The sequence below is a fragment of the Rhinolophus ferrumequinum genome, chromosome 19 (assembly GCF_004115265.2).
Source record: "Rhinolophus ferrumequinum isolate MPI-CBG mRhiFer1 chromosome 19, mRhiFer1_v1.p, whole genome shotgun sequence".
In the NCBI taxonomy this organism is placed as follows: Eukaryota; Metazoa; Chordata; class Mammalia; order Chiroptera; family Rhinolophidae; genus Rhinolophus; species Rhinolophus ferrumequinum.
Window position 1 is genome coordinate 57,080,959 of NC_046302.1, and position 15,907 is coordinate 57,096,865.

The following is a 15,907-nucleotide window of genomic DNA, read 5'->3' on the forward strand; positions in this document are numbered from 1 at the left end:
CCTGTTGTGCAGATTGTACACTGCACAGAGCCATGGAAAGGTGGATGGGGCTGAAGTCTGCCACAACGCAGCTCACCAAGCCCTCTTACTGAGGGGTCCCATAGCTGGTATGGGGAGTCTTTTTAAATCGCTCTCCAAAGGGCCTGTTTTGGGTATTGCCAGAAAGGTGGCTTATAGACCAGCTATACCCTTGGTACTAAGGATATTTCCCTAGAGCAGAAACACACACACACACACACACACACACACACAAATGAATCATTACATTAACAACAAAATGTGATGCTTTGGCTTAAGGAGCAAGGAAACACAAGGTCTCATTTCCCAGGAGCCCCACTTACTGCAGGTTGGTGCCACCATCAGGATTCCACTGTGTAATTCCTAGTGACTAGCAGCCTTTCCTGGGGCCTGGCAGGGCGCCTGCAGGTCAGCACTGAGAGTATAGGCAGAGCTAGAACAGTGGCCTGGCGCAGTGCTGGTTTTGCATCAAGTTCATTTGAATAGGACCTGACTCCTTAAAAATGCTGCATGAAATCCAGGAGCTGCATTCTCCTCCCCTTTACCCAAACTGTGAAAACCGAAATCGTAATGTGGGGAATGGCTGAGTGCGATGATCCTTTCAATCACACTTCATTCACCCAAGAACTCATAAAGTCTGGAAGGAGAGGGAAAGTTAGCTCTGTAGGACCACACGGGTCAAACGTCCTGTGAGGAGGTCACAGGCACCCTGTGTTCCTGAGCCAGACCTCTGCCCCCTGCCCAGGCCTCAGACACCCATCGCAACAGAGCAGAGCGAACAGAATGTGTCCTCAGGTTGCGTCAGTTTTAACCAAGCATGCAGACTAGACTGTTTATTCATCTATCTCTTCCATTAGACTAGAGGTAATCCCAGCACCCAATCTGGGTCCTGATACAGGGGACATCCTGAAATATCTGCTAAAGAGATGAGAGGAATATGTATTCCAGCCTTTGTTCTGAAAGATCAGAGAACGTTGAGTGCTCTGTACCATTGCTCTGAGACAGCGCTTCTAACTCATCATTATTTCTGTCTGATTTCCTGAGGCTAAATTGAACAGCGCAGATGCATCACAGGGCTGGGGATACGTTTGAACATATCCTTTGGGTTCTGAACTCATCTGTTGACAGTGGAACTTGTCATTGAGAACAGAATATGAATATTTTGCCTATTGGCCATTCCTGGAAGAAAAAGTAAAATTCTATAGTTTTCTGACTCTGATTATACTAGACAAGTACGTTTATTAGTGCTTGATTCTGCTGCATTTTTACATACATTGAGCTCGTCGAAGTATTTTTCTTCCTAGAAAAACTTTGACAATGAACATGCCTGTGTTTGTACAATACTGTCACATGCTGTATGTGATATACTCACACACATTAGCACACACCATTCTCCCAGCACCCTGGCCAGGAGGACTGAGTGAATGTCAGATCTGTTAGTGGGAGTGACAGGCCAGGGGCCCACTCACCTGCTTCTAGGTTTGATGTTCTAATTCCTTTTCCATGTTCAGATCATCCACTCTAGAAGTGAGAGTATGACATGTCCTCTGCATGTCACAATCATTCACTGAAATATTCTGCCACAGGCGAAGAAAGTTTCAAACGTTTGTCAGCTTTACTCGTTGTTTGCAAAAGTCATCAAGGACAAGATTTTCACTCACACGTGGCTTATCCTGCGGCTGGTCTCTGTTGCCCATCCCAGTAGTGGCTACATTTGCACAACGATGAAAGCCCAGCCACCTTTCAGAAGGAGGCATGTTTCTGATCCCCTGTTATGGGGTTACAAGATGAGGGAGGGTTGGTCTGAAGAAAATGACGGATAGCCAAACTTCCCTCCCCACTCAAAAAAATTAAGTCTCTCCTCAAGCTTAGTCTTCACTTCAAAAACTGTCATTTGGGTTTTACTTTATCCAGGTATTTACCTTGCTTTTGTCTTATTTTAAAAGAGAGTTCTGTTTGCAGAGGAAGGAGAAGTTATTCTATAGCCTGGGGCCAGCCTGAGTGGGAGGGTAGGGGTGGGTCCCTGTGGGAGTCCTTTACAACCAACTGCTAGGGTCCCAAGAGGTAAGGAGAAGGGAGTTGAGAGTGGTAAAAGAAAGCCTGGCTTCTTTGGCACTTTTGCTTAGAGCCCCAGGTCATGGAGTTTATAGAGCCCAACAACTATTTTGCCCTGATGTAGGAGAATCAAGCATTCTTGGGGGAAGTAACGTAACTGTGTGTAATGGGAGTGGTTAAATAAACCCTTGGCATCCATCCGTGGAAAAGGGAAGCTGTCCTCAGAAACTGCGCCGTGAAATTTGTACTAATGGGAAAAGTGTCCTGGTAGAAGTCTGTCCCTTTCCCTCGTCCTGCAGCCGTCCTTTCACTGCTGCTGTCGCTGTGCTGTCCTGCTCATGCCTTTGCTGTTTGTTGAGGACAGTTGGCCAGAGATCTCTGCACGAAATGAATCACTGAGTTCCTTACAGGACTTGCCTTGGTTTATAAGCCTCTGGGGTTTCCAAACCACCCACAGTTGTACCGTGTTGCTTGGGAGTAAACTGTAGGAAATGTCTAACCTTTTTTTTTTTTTTTTTGGCCTCCCTTCTTGTATTTTTCATTTTAACTCAAGACACAGCTGCTTGTTGGGATTTTCTCCAGTGCACATGGAGGGATGGGAGTGACCACACGGATGCTGACCTGTCTCCCTCTGGCCCTGCCCCCTCCTTTCCAGCCCACACTTTATACACGGTGCCATCTTCATGTGCACGCATATGAAAGACCCCGATGGAGCCCATTCTATTCATGGCACCTCACAGGGAAATAATGTATCATGCTATTTGGCCTTCACACTCCTATAAGAGGGCCCTAGGAGAGGGTGACATTCCAGAATTTGTAATTTCCCTCTTGGCAAATGACATGCAACCCTTTGCAGAGAGCGGTGCTTTACCGTAAAGCATGCCTGACACCATTTGCAGCCCCAGCTGCTCACCTAACTGTGGAACTGCATGCAGCTAAGTGGGTCTTTCCCTAGCAGGTGAAAAGAAAAGACCCTCAACTCTGATGGGTCTCGCTTGCTCAAGTCCACAGAGCCTAAATGCCTTGGAGGCTGCTGCTTTGCCAGATAAATGTCCTGGAAATGTTCATAGCTCTGGAATTAGATTCTCCTTACCAAGGGCTATTAAATGTCAGCATATGAGAAGCCGCCGTGTCAAATCACCTGTTTCCCCACACCCCCATTAATCTTATGTGTTGCTGGGAGAGAGCAGTGGCTTTGTTAGTGAGAAGATTGCACTATTACGTAGAAGACAGGTGCCACCTGAGCCCTGCTCCCCACAGAGCGTCTCGTGGACTTCTCTACTGTGTTTCCCCAAAAATAAGACCTAGCTGGACCATCAGCTCTAATGCGTCTTTTGAAGCAAAAGTTAATATAAGACCTGGTATTACATTATAGCATATTATATTATATTATATTATATTATATTATATTATATTATATTATATTATATTATATTACATAAGACCCGGTTTTATATTATAGTAAAATAACCCGGGTCTTATATTAATCTTTGCTCCAAAAGACACATTAGAGCTGACTGTAAGGCTAGGTCTTATTTTTGGGGAAACACGGTAGGCTCAGACAGCTTCCACCTCCACTCCTTACGCTCCTTCTGGGAGCCCTGAAACGTCCTGATCCACCCAGTAACCTCCTAGTCCAGCACCCACCCGTCTCACACCCCACACTGGACTTTCCTGAACTAGACGGCATATTTTAGAGGAGTCTTAGGTTTACAGCAGAACTGAGGAAGTTACAGATTTCCCACAAGTCCCTGCTCCCACACATGCAGAGCCTCCCCCACCATCCACAGCCCGACCAGAGCGGTACACGTGTGGTGACAGATGAACATACATCTTTATCACCCAGAGTGTATCTTCCCTGGGCCTGAGCAGGTGCGTCCTGACATATGTCCACCGTTATGACATCATAGAGGACCCGTGCTCCGTCTCCTCCCTCTCCCCAGACTCTGGCATCTACTGATCTTTTCACTGTCTCCATAGGTTTGCCTTTTCCAGAATGTCACATACCGGGGGTGCCAAAAAAATGTCTACACATGACTTGTATTCATCTTTTGTAATCAGTATATATTGAGTATTACAATTTTAATGCAGTTTTTTTCCTTTCTTAAAAATGTGTATCCATTTTTTTGGCACCCTCTGTAGTTGGAATCATACAAGGATGTAGCCTTTTCAGCTTCTTTCAGTTAGTAATGATGCATTTAAGTTTCCTACATGTCTTTACATGGTTCAACAGCTCATTTCTTTTTAGCGCTGAATGATATTCCATGGTCGGGACGGGCCACAGTTTATCTAGCCATCCATTTACTCAAGGACGTCTTGGTTGCTTCTAAGTGTTGGCAATCATAAATAAAACTGTTGTAAATTATCCAGGTACAGATTTTTGTGTGGACGTAACTCCTTTGAGTAAATACGAAGGAATGTAATTGTTGGATCACATGGTCAGAGTTTGTTTAGTTTTGTAAGAAACCACCAAACTGTCTCCCAAAGTGGCTGCAGCATTTTGCATCCCCACCAGCAGGGAATGAGAGCTCCTTTAGCTCCACATGCCCGCCAGCATCTGGTGGTGTCCATGTCCAGATTTTGGCCCTTCTAATAGGTGTGTAGCGGCATCTCATCGTGGTTTGAATTTGCGTTTTCCTGATGACAGTGATGTTGAGTGGATTTTTCAACGAGCATTGTAAGCACATGCTTTGGGTATGGATGCTACAAAAACTCAAACTATTTGTTGAAAGTACTTAAAATAATTCTATTTTGGATATTCCATGAAAAGCAAAGAAATACCATGGGGAGAGCTAACTTTGTTAGCCTTCCTCACAGTTAATGTATGGTTGAGGATTCTTTCTATGCTGACTTAGTTTGGGGGGAGCGCCCCCATCCTTTCAGTGTGTTGGGCCACTACAGCTCCTAACTGGCCTTCTCGGTCCTCACATCCGTTAGCAAGTCCTGTCTAAGCCTCCATGACAGGGCCTCTTTCTCTCCCCACAGGGTGACTCCAGTCCCACCTCTATCTTTCAGTTATCTTCTGGGACAAGGAAGCTGGCTGACATGCTCCAGCTCAAGGGCCACTTGATTGCTCTGTGACGTGCCCTCTGCTGCGGCTGTTTCCTGCACAAGCCATTCTCCATCACCCCCGCTGCCCCTGTGTCTGTCCTCTGGGGCCCAAGTCCCCCTCTGCTCCTGGTGGCCCTGCTCAGGCCCCAAGCCCACCCCCAATACCAACTCCTCAGGGGTACACCTGATGCCCCTCTCCTCTCCAGCCCTCCACAGCACAAATCTGGTTCTCCCACAAAAGTGGGGACTTCCTGAGGGAACAGCATTATCTCCATCTTGAATTCCACACCAGTTGCAGCTGCCCTGAGCAGTTCCTCAGATGTCAGCAGGAAGAGGGTCCTACCAGCTCCTCCCACGCACCCCAAACTTGAGATTCAGAATCCGTAGAAAGTCCTTCCAAAGAATACAGATAATAAACTTGTGGAAGACAGCACCCCAAAAGATGATGAGGGAAGTGAAGCAGTTTCAGGAGAAGTTGGCTAAAGAATTACAACAACGTTCCCGTAATGTTTCCACGGATACTTGTGCTATAAACATGACACAGAAACAAGAGACTTTATTTCTTAGGGCCTCCTCTGCATATCCCAGCACTAGTCACTATTTTTATAGAACGTTATAAAGGGCAGTAAAGGAGCCACAAGATGACTTCCTAAATCAAGATGTACTTTAATAGGTTTTCTGGGTAATTTTGGCACTGAACCAATGAACAAAGGAAGAAAACAGTTACGGAAAAACTATGAAAGTGGCACATAAATAGACTGATGTACTATATATGTTTCATTAGTGACATTAGTTTTAATGATAAAACAAGTGCCCAAAAGATGTATAATCCCCATCATAAAATATCATTGTTTTATTGTGATAATATATGTACAACATAAAATTGACCATTTTCACCATTTTTCAGTGTATAGTTTAGTGGCACTTATATTCGCATTGTTGTGCATCCATCACCACCATCATCTCCAGAACATTTTATCTTCCTGAACTGAAACTTTGTCCCCATTAAGCAGTGACCCTCTTCTTCCCTCCCCAGCCCCCCTGGCACCCACCATTCTACTTCCTGTCTCTATGAGTTTGACTTATCCCACTGCCTTGTAGGTGGAATCACACAGCATTTGTCCTTTTGTGTCTGGCTTATGTCACTAAGCATGATGTCCTCGAGGTTCATCTGTGTTGCAGCACATGCCAGAATTTCCATCCTTTTAGAGGCTGAATGATATTCTGTTGTACGTATAGACCACACACTCAACTGTGGATGGATCCCTGGGTTGAGCCCACCTTTTGGCTATTGTGAATAATGCTGCTATGAACATGGGTGTATGAATATTTGAGTCCCTGTTAGAATACATGATCATTAATAAGAGAAAATATCAAGCAATAATGAAAGCATGCCTTCTGATAAAGCATGGATGTTTCTGTGACTCAGAAAACAGATTCTCCATAAAACACAGATTATGGCTATTCTGGTTGCAACTAACATATGCCAGCAATGCCTTTTCTAAAAGTTACAAAAACTATATTTTACATGCTTGCCAAGGGACAGGATTACCCAGAAAGAAAATCTCATACAACAAATGCCAGCCAATACAAGTAATCAAGTAACTCTTGCCAGAACCATTAAGCCAGCCCCCTTTTCCCCTCTTCACCTAATCCCTCCAGCACCACGGGCTCTCTTTGCAGCCTCACTGCCACGTTCTTTTCATTCTATCATGTACTTTTCCCCTTCATTCACTCACTCCTTCTGCCAAATGCACTTAGCCTTTTTCTTCTGCACTTTTTAATGGAAAGAGTTGCGCCTTTGTCTAAACGCTTGTATGCCCCTTCTCACCATCACTGTCTTAGACTGCGAACTCCGAGAGGACAGGGAAGGTCCTGGCTTCATTTCCTCTGATTTGGGGACCTGCCTGCCTTGGGCAGGAGGGGATGTGTGGATGGGAGATGGGAACCAGTGCAGGAGTCTCCAAGCAGGCCCGGCCCCCCATGGCTTTGTTGATGCTAGCACATCAGAGGGAGAGTGTGCTCATCAGCTTAACGAGCTAGCTGGTCTTGTTATGGTGCAATCAGGAAGATTTCCGGGTGGTTCTGTGTGGGGGTTTTTTCCTTCACAACATGTAATGTTTTCAGTACTCCAGGCTCCTGACATTTGTGGCAGTTCTCAGAGCTTAGTCACTTTCAGTGCTAATAATTGCCTCTAGTTTCTAGGTTGTACAGAGTCCAGTCCCCTTTTTTCATTTACAAATTTTCTCCGTTTCTGGCTCAGGTCAGCCTCAGCCCAGAACACCTGCGCCGAGGAGCTAGGTACATCTGCTTTCTCTGTATTTCTTAGTCTCTCTCCTCCCCTACTTGCAAATAATGATTTTATTTCCACCCTTCCAATTCTTATGTCTTTAACGTTTTTGAACCTCCAGTGAATGTTTAGAGGTGGTGGTAGTAGCACCCATGTCTTGTCCCTACGTTTTTTGTTTTTTTCCTGTGACGAAATCAAATATTTTATTTGTGTAACTGAAGAAAATGTACAACTGGTATTGGACGCTTTAAGGAATTCTGCTCTAATGAGGGCCTTGCTAATACCTACCATTTGAAGTGCACAATACAAGTCCTAACTGATACTACGTAGATTCTCTAGTTTGATTTTTAAATCAACATACGGTAGAATTGACTTCTGTGTGAGCAGGTGAACCATTCTGTGAATTTTAACACACGTATACATGCATGTAACCACACATATAGAATAGTTCCATCATCCAAAAAACTCCTTCGTGCTGCCCTTTCATACATGTGTTCACCTGTCCCTCCCCCCCGTCCCTGATGATCCCTGAGGTTTGTCCTTTTGAGAATCCCTGGATCTAGCCATACAGATCCATCACGAGAGTTACGTCCTTTTGAGAATGTCATAGATATGGAACCATACTTTTTTTTTATTGGGGAATGTTGGGGAATAGTGTGTTTTTCCAGGACCCATCAGCTCTAAGTCAAGTTGTTGTTTTCAATCTAATTGTGGAGGGTGCAGCTCACTGGCCCATGTGGGAATTGAACTGGCGACATTGGTGTTATGAGCATTGTGCTCTAACCAACTGAGCCAACCGGCTGCCCCAAGGAACCATACATTTTTGAGACTGACTTCTTTCACATGATGTGTGAGAGTCATGCAAGTTGTTACATGTATCAATAGTTTACCCCGTTTTATTATTCAGTCATATTCCAATGTCTGGATGTACCAGTTTGTTTATCCATCCACCTGTTGAAGGACATTTAAATTGTTTCCAATTTGGGGTGAATATGAACAGAGGTGTTATGAATAGTCACGTTCATGTTCAGGTGTTTGTGTCAACACACATTTTTTATTTCTACAGGAATTTCATACCTAAGAATGGGATTAGCTTCCTAAGAAGCTGCCAAACGGTCTTCCAAAGTAGTTGCATCATTTTCCATCCTCACCAGCAATACTGAGCATTCCAGTTGCCTCACATTCTCTCTAGAACTTGCTATTTTTAAGGATTCTTTTATTTTAGCCCTTCTAACAAGGAATAAATTCCCTGTCCTCTTGGAATTTACACTCTGAGGCAACATTGACGTGAAGGGCCACGTATGGCTTATGGACAGCACCTTTGTGGTTTTAATTTGTGTTTTCTTAGCAAATAACTATATTGAACATCTTTTTATGTGCTCATTTGCCATTTATATGTCCTCTTTAGTAAAGTGTCTATTCAACTCTCTTGCCCATTTTTAAATTGTATTCTTACTGTTGAAGTTGAAAGTTCTTTATATATTCTGGATAAAAGTCCCTTATTGGATATGTGGTGTGTAAATATTTTCTTCTAGTCAGGAGCTTATCTTTTCATTCTCCTAATAACTGGTTTTACTCATTGAGTTAATTTTTGAATAAAGCCTGAAGGTGAGGATCCCTTTTCTGCATATGGACGCCCAATAGTCCTAACACCATTTGTTGAAAAAAGAAAAAATATCAGCCTCAAGCGTGACTGAGGAAAAAGAAACTTCAGCTTGTAAGTTGATGCCTGAAGATTTTTATTAACATGGCCTTTGTTTCACAATTAGAAGAAGACCCAAAAGCGAAATGGACCCAGGAGAGGTAATATGTTGATTTAATTCAGACTAACTGAAAATGATGCTTCTGAGCCATCCACCGTTTTGAAAACCTTACTTGGGCCATTGATGGTGCCAAATATCTAGATGCAGATAGAAAATTCTGCCACATAACTGAACATTCCTCTGTGTATGTGGTTTTTTTACTATGCCCAATGGAGAAACTGAAAATGTCAGTCTATATTTGCAGATTTGTGTGGTAAATACACATGGCACAGACGTGTGCAGTGAGCTTGCCTGCTTCTCCCATCCCTCCAGCCTTTGGACACCTCAAACATACAACTCTGGGTATTTGCTAGAACATGAGATGGTTTCCATTTCCCTTTGCTTATCCAAGGGTTCTAAGCTGTTTATATTCTGAAACAGGATAGGTTCTCTCTCTTTCTTTCTTTCTTTCTTTCTTTCTTTCTTTCTTTCTTTCTTTCTTTCTCTCTCTCTCTCTCTCTAGCTCTCTATCTCTTTCTCTCTCTCTCTCTAATATGAAAAACAAGCTGGGAAAATAGCTTCAAACTGCCAATAAGGTAAACAAACAAATGTTGAATTTTTTTAAATCCCCAAAATATAGACTTCCTTTCTCAAATAAGAAAATGAAAGGTAACTAGAGAGCCAGTCCATAAAAAAAGGAAAATTGAAACCCTTATTTCCTAACCATCCTTAAGTGCATAAGAATAAATTACACTGGTTTCTAACAGGTGAAGATGTAAAAATCATGGACCACTAAACACAGCATGTGGGTTGTCTGGGCAGAAGTCTCTGTGAGTTATTGGCAGTGGGTATAATTTGGGGGAGAAAATGTGCCTCCATTGTTTGCTCTGAGGAACAAATGAAATAAAAAATGGAAACGTGCTTTGTGACGATTAAACATTACAAGTTTTGAAAATAGTACTTTTTGATGAGGGTTTCTGTGTGTTCCCTAGATTTAATTAATGCAAGAAACCTAAAAGGAAGTTACCATAATTTCATTTCAGAGTAAATCTACAGCTTTAATTCAAGGGTACCTGATAACAAAATCATTTGAAGCCTGCGTCAACGGCCGTCACGTTCTCAGCTGGTAACTAACTGGTCAAAACCTGTGAAAGAATTGAGAAGGGGTTTTTACCCCTTCTATCCAAGGATATGTGTATATGGCAGAAATTTGGGTTTGTGTTGAAATTTTGCCAGAAGGGGGTGGTGTTTGGATTGATTGATTGATTGATTTTGCCTTGAATGTAATTGCCAAAGCATTATTAGATTCCTAAGGGCATTTATAACTTTCAAAAGTAGGATTTTATACATTTATTCAGAGGTCCAGCCTCAGGTGATAAGTAACTATGAGATTGAGTCTCAAGCCTTTTCCATAAATAATGATTTCACCTGTCAATAATGCAGGAAGACAGGGTGGGAGGAGCACTTTAATTTTTCTTCAGAATTGCTACAGCTATAGAATACACCTGTTTGAGAGGAAAGAACAAAAGAAAGAATAACTTTATCCCCCCCCCCACTGCCCCATTCTTTTGTCCATTCACTCTTCAAGGTCTCCGTGGGTACCTAGAGTGTGCCAGGCACTAGATGAATTTGTTACTTGCCACCCACGTTCCATGTTCTGAGTTACATCTTTGTGTTGGGTTGACACAACCGTGACTTAACATTTTTTCTGAAAGTGTCACCTGGTAAAGACCTACGTGCCACTCTTAGCATATCAACAAAAAGTCATGAAAATTCAAACATTAAAAAAGAAAATCCAGCATTAAACTGACAACAAGGCCCCTATTAAGACACATGGCTGCCAAAGACTATGTCTCGTAAAAATATATGACTAGGAATATCTGCAGTCAAACAGAGGGCAGACTGTCACCAGTGCCCAGATGTGCTACCACAAGACAGACAGCCAGAATGACAGAGTCTGAATGTCAGTCTGGGCACGGTGATATCTACTCCAATTCCACGATACTTTTGTTGACCTTTGTAAAAGACCCGTAAATATTTATGAAAACGGCAATCTTGAATCTCTGCCAAGGTTTTTGAACTTGAAAATATTTGCATAGTCAAGGTAGATTTCATTGAATTAGAAGACATTGTCCCAGGTTTATCATGCATTAAATTGACTTTTTTTTAACACTTAGAGTTGGGGAATTGTATAACCATCCAGACACAATGCAGGAAATGTGTTTCATTTAACGCATTTAAAGAGTGAAGAGTAATTTAAAGAGTGAAGACCAGGTTTTGTTGTTGTTTATTGGGGGGGTAGTCATTACTTGGCAGTTAGTCATTGAAATTATTGGAGTTTTGTTCGCAGTAGTGATTTAAAAGACTTCGAGGGTTTAATGCTATTTGCCTGTTTCCATCTCCCTTAACTGCCACTCACAGTTCTCTGCCCAGGTTGGCACCTCCAGATTCTCTGATGAACATGCCACCCTGGTGTCAATGCAGGGTCTCAGCTCCCGCTCCCCACACAAGAACGCAGGATATGGTGAGACCAAAAAGGAACACGCATGGAGCCATAGATAGGGGAGTCATACCACTATAGTCTGGCTGGAGGCTGGTTTGGAGACACAGGAAGCAGGAGCCACACGATCCACAACCTGCCGTCCACTCTCTGACAACCAACCCCACTTGCTAACTGCAATCCGCTCTTGCTAGTTCAGCCACCATCTTCTTGCTAGCCCCCCATTTTCTGCTAGTGTAGCCACGGCAGTTAAATTAGTGGCCAATGGCTCACTGGTTACAGCTGACGGCCAACTAGCCATAGCTGATGGCCATCTAATCACAGTTGATGTCCATTTACTACCCAAGTGAGCACCTTTCCACGTGGGATTAGCAGACAGAATGAAGGAAGACTGGGCTCAGTGAAGACGCTGCCCTACTTTTTCCAACTCACAGCCAATCTTATTTTTGACGTACCTCCCCAGGATGGGAATAGGAATACATGAAGATATTTGTTAAATCCAGAAGTTATTGCCCACAGAGTGTTGCACTGCCCTGCATGGAGGAGCCATTGCTCTAGAGAAAGGGATTCTGGGCAGAGAGCTAATCCCTCCACTCAGGGAAGAGGGGGACAACGTGGCTCATAGAGGCTCCAAGTGGGTCACACCAGAGGGGCCATGGTGGATGAAATGCAAAGCATGAGTCCACGGTTACTTAGACTTCACCACTTGGGGCTGAGGAAACGTGGAGCCGTGCCAGATGCCTACAGTCGTCCCCCGAATCTGATACTCCGTTTCCTTCTTTATGCCGTCCTACTCGCAGGAGTCTCTGTGTAGTTACCTACGCATCCTCTGCCTCTGCTTTCTGGAGAATCACTGTGCTGTCCAAGTGCCTCTGTGCCAGGAAAATGCTCAGTTTTCCAGGGTGATGGGTGTTGAGTTAAGCTTGGTTAAACAGAAGGGACCCAGATCCTGGAGACTAAGCTCTGTGACTCGTGCTGGGAACTGAAAATCATGGAGATTGAAAGCATGAGCTAATGTTTTGTGAGTGGACCTGTACTCCCCAGTAACTTTCACAGTGCTTGTATTCCCCAGTCTCAGAATGTCACATCACTTCTGAAGCAACCAACCTCTGGTCAGCCACGCTTAGACGTCTTTCCTTGTTTCTCTCATAGTGTCCCTGTCCCCCAAAATCCAGCAGAGAAGAAGAGAAACCTATTCACTTAGCTCCTTTAGCTGAAATCAGATCTGTCCCTACTGAGCAACCTACAAAGCACCCTTTACCCAAGAAGAAATGGATAGCAGGGCCATCTGCTGGAGATTCTCAGCAGTGCACACTTAGGTTTAAACATTTGCTCATTTCCTTAGTAGCTGTGTAAGGCAGTGGTCTTCACACTGACATACCTGTGGGCACAAGAAGTCTTTTAAAGGAGGACTCAGAGAGTTTTAAAGGCGCCGATTTCCAGCTGCTCAAATTCCCCGCTGTCCTCCTTCCTACTCTCCTTTATAAGACATTCAGTGCCACAGACTGAATGTTTGTGTCCCCCAAAATTCATAGGTTGAGGCCTGATCCCCAAGGTGATGGTATTTGGAGGTGGGGCCTTTGGGAAGTGATCAGTGCCCTTGTAAAAGAGACCCCAGGGAGCTCCCTCAGCCCTTCCCCATATGAGGACAGGACGAGAAGACAGCTGACTGTTTAAGATCCAAAACGTTGACCCTCACCAGACACGGAATCGGACGCCACCTGGATCTCGGACTTGCAGCCTCCAGGACTGTGAGAAATAAATTTCTGTTGTTTATAAGCCATCCAGTCTGGTATTCTGCTATAATGGCCAGAGCAAACCAAGACACCCAGCGCCAGGTATCGTTCTAAGTGCTGTATGTTTATTAACTCTTTAAAAATCTCAAAGGCTCCAAACGGAGGGACAATATTACAGCATGTTATTAGAGCATGTTATTGGAGAATGCCTACTTAATCAAGGACACCTGTCAGTTACATAGCCTGCATTATTTCAGGGGGCAGGAGGTAGAAAGTTCTACCTTGTGACAATTAACATTATATATTCAAGTAAAAGAGTTCTATGTCAAGAGTAAACTTTGTAGTTTCTTCCCTTTTATTCAGACTTTTAGGAGAAACATTATCATTATCTTTTGTCAAATGATTATTAGGTACTGGAAATGCATAGTCACTTTTTGCTTGAAACTAAGCCTCCTCCTTGCACTTGTGTATCAACAATTTCTTTGCTAATTTACTTATAACCACCATATACTTACACAATTTTGATAAATGTAGTGGATAAGGTGTTATGGATTCTACTCGAAATCACTTTTTTTTTTGCTGTGTTTTTCACCAAACCCTGTCTCATTCCAGCAGTAATCTCATTTATAGATACCTGAACTAAGTTTTTAAAAGCATGTTATGTATGATTCAAGGATGTATTTCCAATGGATTAGTTTTTAATAGCTAAAAGGTATCAAAATGTATATTTAGGTGGTTTTTATAAATCATGTACTACAAATAATTGTAATGGTAATTTAATCCAGAAGAAAAATTTTAACTCTTAGAACTTTATAGTTATAGGAAAGTAAATATTAATTTAAATTTTTATATATATTCTGTTGCAGAGGAGTATGATAAGATCATCAATAAAAGACTATCAAGTATAAAACGATTACAATTTTACAAACTTCTGTGAGGGATAATAAATGGAAATAGAATCTCAAAGGGAAAACAAACCATGTAAAATTCAAGTGGGGAGGTACTTATATTTTAAAAATATTTACAGGATGTTGGAAATTATATTCTTTGCAACTGTTAAACTTGTTATTTTTTTTAAAAAAAAGGACCTTAAAGAATGTAGGAGGGGTATAAGTTTTGCCAAATTCTTTTGGGACTACACTAATGGAAATAGTTGTCATCCCCAAGGATTGTTGTAAGGATTAAAAAGAGAAGTAGTAGATGCTCAATAAATGGTGGGTCTTGTGGACCCTGAGAAAAAAGACATGTATCAAGAAGGGTTCCTGATGGCTAACTGGGCTCAACTGGAAAAAAAAAGCCTAGCAGCCATTTTTAAACAGGGGCCTCTCACACAAACCACATTTCAGGGAGAAGCCTGCATTGAACTGCCTGCCTGCATTGGGTTCCTGCCATCTGAGCCAACCCTTATAAAGGAGTTTCTGGAATCCTATTTTAACCAATGGTACTGAGGCTTTTCCCATCTAATCAGCGCTGCCCAGCTACATCCCCATTAACATCTTTGCCAATATATCAGCAGCTCCATTCTAACCAATCAGGACAGTGCTTTTTGGACCAATCAGTCTGTGAGGATTTGGAATCTTCATTTGCATGAGGGCAGACCAACCAGGGACCAGGAATGGGGTCTTCTCCCCCTGTAAGTCAACTTCCTTCTAGATGGGGAGTGCCCTTTCCCTTTCCGTGGAAGACTGAGGATTGTATTTCCCAGTCTCACAGAGCAAAGCTATCTAGCTGGAGAGGGTGCTGCCCCAGGGTCCCCTGGCCCCAAGGGCCACCTCATAGCTGTGCTGTTCTGCAGCCCTGCTGCTTCATAATTGAGCTGTATCACAGGTGAGCTGTTTGCACTGAATAAAGTTTCCTTCTTCACTGCACCCTATGTTGGGGATTCCTGTTGGCATTGAATAGGCACCAAAGACCATCAGTTGACCATCTGCTTTTGTTGTTAACTCCTAGGATTATTGAATTTAAGTACTAAAATATTTCCTCTTGCTAATAGTGCTGATGAAGGCTTTGCGGATGAAGTGCCATGTGAAATGTGTGACCCACAAAATGTGCACCACTCAGGAGCCCGCTAGGATGGGGACTCTTGGCAGAGGTCGTGGGACCCTCCTGAGAGGGAAGGTTCAGAGGGTAGGGTATGGACTCCCCCACTTCAGACCTCAGAACCTCAGTAAAGTCCACATGTCGGACCCCAACGTTGAGGCACCAGTGCAAAGGCACCACGTCAGAGGGAGCGGGAGACACCGACGGAGGGCACTGTCCCGGGCCGCGTTCCAAAGCCCCAGCCTCACAGGGTTCTCAACCCTGGGTCACGTTCCGCGATCCCCACGCTCGGGGGGCGGAGCGATGGCGGGGCGGGCGTCGCCATCTCCCCGGCCGAGGTCGAGGATTGGTGGACGGGTCGGAGGCTGGGGCGGAGCGACACCAGTCTTCTTGAAGAAGCTGGGGATTGGTGGGCGGGACGGCGGCGAGGGGCGGGGCGACGGCCGCCATCTGGACGAGGCCGGGGATGGTGGGC